Source organism: Triticum dicoccoides, chromosome 6A, assembly GCF_002162155.2.
Source record: "Triticum dicoccoides isolate Atlit2015 ecotype Zavitan chromosome 6A, WEW_v2.0, whole genome shotgun sequence".
Lineage (NCBI taxonomy): Eukaryota > Viridiplantae > Streptophyta > Magnoliopsida > Poales > Poaceae > Triticum > Triticum dicoccoides.
The window spans coordinates 612647170-612653229 of NC_041390.1; the positions used below are offsets into that span (position 1 = coordinate 612647170).

The 6060-nt window shown below is 48.9% G+C and overlaps 1 pseudogene; it reads right to left on the minus strand.

The window, feature by feature from the left end:
• Positions 1-239: 239 nt before the first annotated feature.
• On the minus strand, positions 240-1005 carry LOC119314627 (annotated as a pseudogene).
• Positions 1006-6060: the final 5055 nt, after the last annotated feature.

The window sequence follows — 6060 nt, forward strand, 5'->3', positions numbered from 1 at the left end:
AGAAGAAAGAACATGAGAACAAATCTTGGGAAATCTAGCAAGTTATAGATTTGTCGACAAGTTAAAGAAAAAAAATGTAACATACACGTAAAGGAATGTATCAAATGTACTGTACACATAAAGAAATCAACGACACACTAGTAAAATGTAACATACATTACGTGAAACAGAAACAGTTTTGTATTATTTCAAAGATAAACAAATACGACATACACATCAACAGATCAACTACACACTACAGCTCGCTTGAGTACCTTTTATTTAGTAATGGTACAGACGATTTTTCTTGTTAACAGATACAGAGTTGCGGACGGCAAAGGTACCCTACATGAACTTGGCCTTGATAGCGTCCACCTGGCCGTTGTCGATCCGGAAGGCCTTAGCAAGCACGTCGCTTGGCACTGGCGGTGCGGCAGCGAAGAGTGTGGTGGCGATCACTTGTGTGCCCTGAAGCTGGCTGTTAAAGCCGGCGATCACGGAGGCGGGGCCACGACCCCTATTCTGCTGGAAGTGCACGAGCCCACGTGGGAAGGCGAACACGTCTCCAACAGTGACGGTCTTAGTGAAGAGCTTGTTGGCCTCCGGGCGCGTAGTCAATGCGTGCCATGGACACGCCAAGCGTGTTCACCCCAGGGAATGACTGCACGTTCGCCGCCGTGACGTTCGACCCTGCCGCGTTGTTGGTGTTGCCAGCCCTCTTCAGACCGGCGAAGAAGAAGTCGTCCGCCGTGATGTCCACCTTGCACGGGAACCCGTTCAGCTTGATTGCTACCGACATTCGTTTTGAGGAAAACACCACGTCATCAACAAGAGCCAGCACGAAAAATGCAACAACAAACTTTACAAAGATGATGACTTACGGGATGCCAAGTCGGCAACGCAGACGTCCTGGAGCATGTCGGCGTCCCCGGCCAGGGAGGAGGCTGCGAGCGAGAGGAGGACGGCGCAGGCCGCTACCGCGGAAAACTGAAGCCTCGCCATGATCGGTTGGCCAATGCTTGCTTGCTATCAGCTTGGTGGTGTAGTTGCCAGAGTGCTTCTTGGTTGTGGAAATTAGCAACGGTAGGAGCTGGTACTTATAGGCAGTGTGGTTTGCGTATGGAACTATGGATACCATGCATCGCCGTCTCAAGGTCGTAGGCTCGGATGGGGAGGGAAACACGCAAGAGCCTGCGCATCCGATTCCATTAATTTGGAGCCAATGGGGATATACTAGATTAGTTGTTTTTGCACTCCTTGCAGGCTAGTACGTACCTGCTGCACATGCGTTCTTGAATCGATCCATGATCCATTCATTCGGTGGTATATCCTGTTGGAGACAACAGACCCGAGTTGCACATGATAGTTTGTATAGCGGTTATCAAGTTGAGCTTATTTCTTGGGCGTGGGACGAAGCTGTTCACTTGGATCAGAGAGGAGTCATTTGGTCAATGACTCCATGAAATTATCCTGATTTTCCTGTGGCTTCTGACTTTTGCTGCTCGCGAGGCTGAGCTGGGATAGCTCTCGTCCAGAGAAGAATAAAACCAGTAGTGGAATTGTCTGACCTAGTCCTCCAGGTGCGTGTTATGAGACTGAGACCCCTTGTCAAAAAAAAAGAAAGACTAAGGCCACGTTCCAGTGTTCTGGAATCGATCAAGTTGATCTCCTTAAATTCACAAAGCGGTTAAAAAACCAAGCGACCTATGCTGACCAATCAGATGCAAAACCTGGCGGCTAGAGAGCAAATCAATAGCTGGCCGGCCGGCTCTATCACTGATAGTATGTGCTTGCTCGTGGACAAGGAAGGAGACACGCTCTGCCTTGTCCGAAAAGCTCACCGTCGTCTAACTGTTGTCCTCTTCCGGTCGCAGGCAGTCTTTGCAGCCGGGAACTTGGCATTCTTATTTAGGGCCGGTGATTTGAGATTGTACAACGCGCGAGTATGAAACATTATCTTGTTGAGCAGGAATGCGGGTCTGCTGCTCCTTCTAGGTAAGTCACAGTTGGAAGTTAGCAAAGGTAGGCCAACGCTGGCTTGCTTTGCCATGGCACCATGCTAAACACCCTTAGTTAACAAGTACTCCTAGTCCTACTTACGGTTTCTCCTTTTTTGAATGGAACAAGGACATGTTGGGTTGGGGCAGGTTCAAATTACGCAACCTATCTATTAGAAATTGCACGCATGCAAAAAGAAAAAAAAGATACAAAGGGCTCACGATTTAATTATTCGGAAAGGTCTTCTAGCTTTATATACGGAGTTGTATGTGCTTCCAATGACTGTCTAAGATTTGGGGCTACAGCTTGATTCCCTTGAGTGGGCTCTTTGCGGCAACGCTGGCCTTGCTGATGTTGACCGTGTGCATTGATTTGCTCCTCGTATGCATGGTAATGTCCTGTTGTGATGTCCACATTAGGGTTGTGAGTGTGTACGCATATCGTTGCAAGATGCTCCGGCTTGCAGCAGGGACTTCTTCACCGAAAGTGGGGGCGGCAGTACAAGATGAGTCAGGTTTTGTGATGCCTTCGGGCACAAGGTCTCGAACTCCAGAGTAAAAAATCTTGTCCTGATCTGCTATGATTTTACTCGTCAATGGTAGTGTTTCACATCATCTTCTAATTGGAGGCATTATTTAGAGTTTACTCAGACTCCCTCTTCGGGGTGAAAACCCATGATGTACCCTCGGTGGGTGGATGTAGCGATGCCAAAGCTCGCAACATCGTTTCCCTCTTGGAGGCATTGTTGTTGAAGCACTTCTCCCATAGTCCGGGTTCTAACATCAATGGTGGTGGTGGTGGTGGTGGTGTGTGTGTGTGTGTGTGTGTCTGTGTGGCCGGCCGCCATGCCGCCGAAGAAGTATGTGGTCCCCCGCGCTGCGACGGATGCGACCGCCACCGTCGCCCAGCTGAAGCAGAGGAAGCCGAGGGCGCAGCCGTCCAAGCCCCCGGGCATGTCCAACGCTGACTGGAGGGCGGAAGTTCAGCGCCGAGAGGCTATCACCACCGACCGGCGAAACAGGGCCAACGCCAAGAAGGCCCGGGACAGCGCGGCGCTCACGACTGCAGCGGTGGCAGAGCACTCGGCCGAACAAGCCGAGGCGGCTCGCGCGGGGATGATGAATCCACCTGGCGGCCACGCCCCGTACGCGCCCTGAAGCCAGCAAAGCGTCGGTTCTCCGGCCGGCTTTTCGTCATCGCCACAACCCTGGGGCTGCACGCCGTTGCCGGGCTATGCCGACGGTGATGCCGACGCGCACGACGGGTTCAACACCAACATCACCTTCCCCATGGTTACCCGGCCCAGCGCACGCCCTCGCCCGCCTTCGCTGGCGTGCAATACCCTCCGTACACCTACTCACCGCCGGCCTACGCGTCCTCCCCGACGCCCAGCAGCACTGAAGCCACGCCGACGCCGCCCATCACAGAAGCAGCTCCGACACCGCCAAGCCCGCGCAGCTGACTCCGCCGACGCCGGAGGCCGACCCAGCCGTTTGATGCATTGCCCACGCGTCCTTTCTTTTTTTTGTATGCCGAACTTTTCATTTGATCGCCGAACTATGGCAAGCTGATCGCCGAACTAGGCCACTGATCGCCGAACTTGTGGCATTTTTTTGGGACTGGGAATGACCAAGTTTGAATTTGCGGCGACTTGGGGGGCGGCGCCTAGGGGCGTGGCTGGGAGTTAGATCGCCCCCAGGGCCTAAAAAGCGTCGGGCGGGTGCCCGAAATAGCACCGGCCTATGCGCTGGGGGGCCGAACGAGTGAAGATGCTCTTACATACATGTACATACCCGCAAAAAAAGAAAAAGAAAAAATTTCGTACATGTACATGCATACCATGTCTGATTGGTGGTAATCTTTTTTTTTCAAAGTCACTGATTGGTGGCAAGCTGTTTGAGGAGTCATTTTCTATAAAACTATGACGCGCATCCTGATTTTGTTGTGAAGAATGCTTCTGACTTTTGCCGCTTGGGAAGCTGAGCTGGGACAGCTGTTCGTACAAAGTAGAATAAAAGTAGTGTCTGCTGTCTAGTGGTATTGTGCGAACTAGTATTCCAAGAGCATGTTATGATGCAGAACCCTCGTCAACAAGGAAAAAAGAAGAGTAGATCCCGTATACACACAAAGCATATGCCAAAATTGGTGTTTTGAAATCGATCAAGTTGACGAGCGGATGACGGCCGTCAGGTAACCAGAGATCATGGCGACTCCAGTTCAGGTAAAGTCACGGACCGGTGAAAAACCAAATCGGCTTGTGCTAAACAATTACTGCCATTCGTGGCGACTACAGCGTAAACAGTAGCTGGCCGGCCGTCTCTATCACCGACAATACATGCGTGCTCGCGGACGAGGGAGGACGGGGCTTTCTCTGCCTTCTCCGGAAGGCTCGCCTGCGTCTTGCCGTGAATTTACCTGTTGTCCTGTTTCGTAGGTACATCACATGCCTGTCACGGCGGCCGGGAACTTGGCATTCTAAATAGGACTGGTGGTTTGAGATTGTATGACACACGGGTAGGAAATTATTATCTCACCGATCAGGCATGGCGTTGCTGTTCTTCTTAGATCGAGTTAGTTGGAAGGCAGCAAAGGTGAGAAAATAATTTGAAGACCGTTGGTTGATAGACTATACAAACTAGATAATACCCCTGCGTTTAAAATTTGGGGTTGATAACATATGACTTGTTATATTTGATTATGTAGAGCTGTAAAATATTTATTGAACATACGTAGAATAATTAAAAGCAAAACATTTTTCCATGCATGGTTGAGTGTTTTGGTTGGTCTTTCACTATACATGATTGCATGTTGAGATGGGCTTTATCTCATTCATAGTTGTATGATGAGATGCCATACTTGCATATTGAGATAAATAAGTTAATATAGATCACTCTCTTGTGTATATAGGATAAGGTACGAGCATCTCCACCACAAACCCTTAAAACAGAAAGAGTATCCGTCCAACGGCAAGCCTACCGGTCGTGAGCCTCGGGAAATGAAGATGTGGGAGGGGAAGAATAAAACATGGGGCACGACCCACGTGGGACACCAGGCGTGTTGACGTCCCATTTCCTATTCTTCCTCGCCAGAGTCCGCCATGTTCACGACGACGGACATGGACGGGCCGGTCTCGTGGTCATTGTGGCAGGGCATTTGTCAACGGTGGTTTGCCGTGTAATTGCATATGCTGAGTTTGTAGTGTTAGAACTTCTGTTTTTGGAACGGCGGACAACACAAAAGAGTTTATTTACTTCGTATACTAAATTGTCTTAAGTCAAACTTTTTAGAGTTTAAGCAAGTTTATTTTTGATGAAATGCAGTGGTAAGTTTATTAGACTAGTGACATGATGCATCTAATATTGAAATTGGTCACGAACATGTTAAGTAAAAAAAAACAAATGGAGTATCATTAGATTTGTATCATCAAACCGTCCATGACACCATCCAGAAGGTTCCCTAGATAGAGTTGTTAGCAGGTTGATAGTCATATGATTTGTATCGATCTCTCATTTATTAAGCGACTCTCGAGCTCTCTATAGAGGATGAGACGCTTCCAGCAAAGTTTGCATGTGCTACTTACATGTAAATGTATAATCTGCCTAGTTGGTGGCAAGCTGTCTCAGCGAGCAGTCGATCTCACTTGCATCAGAGAGGAGTCATTTTCCATGTATTCATCAATCATACGTATCCTGATTTTTCCATGAAGAGTGGTTTTTTACTTTTGCTGCTTGCGAAGATGAGCTGGGACAGCTTTCGTACATAGTAGAGTAGAACTAGTGGTATTGTGCAACCTAGTCTTCCAACAGCATGTTATGACGAAGACACCTCGTCAAATTCAAAAGTAAAGAAGAAATATGTCGTTCTAGTGCGTACATACATAGCATATGGCAAAATTGTGGTGTGGACTTGATCATCTTGACGAGCGGATGACGGACCAGTTAAACTCACTGAGGGGGTAGAAACTCAAGCGACTTCTGCTAGACAACTACAAAGGGAACCAATAGTTGGCTTGTTATCTCTATCACCGACAATGCACATACCCTACTCGTTATTACGTGTGTGTGTGTGTGCGCGCGCGCGCGC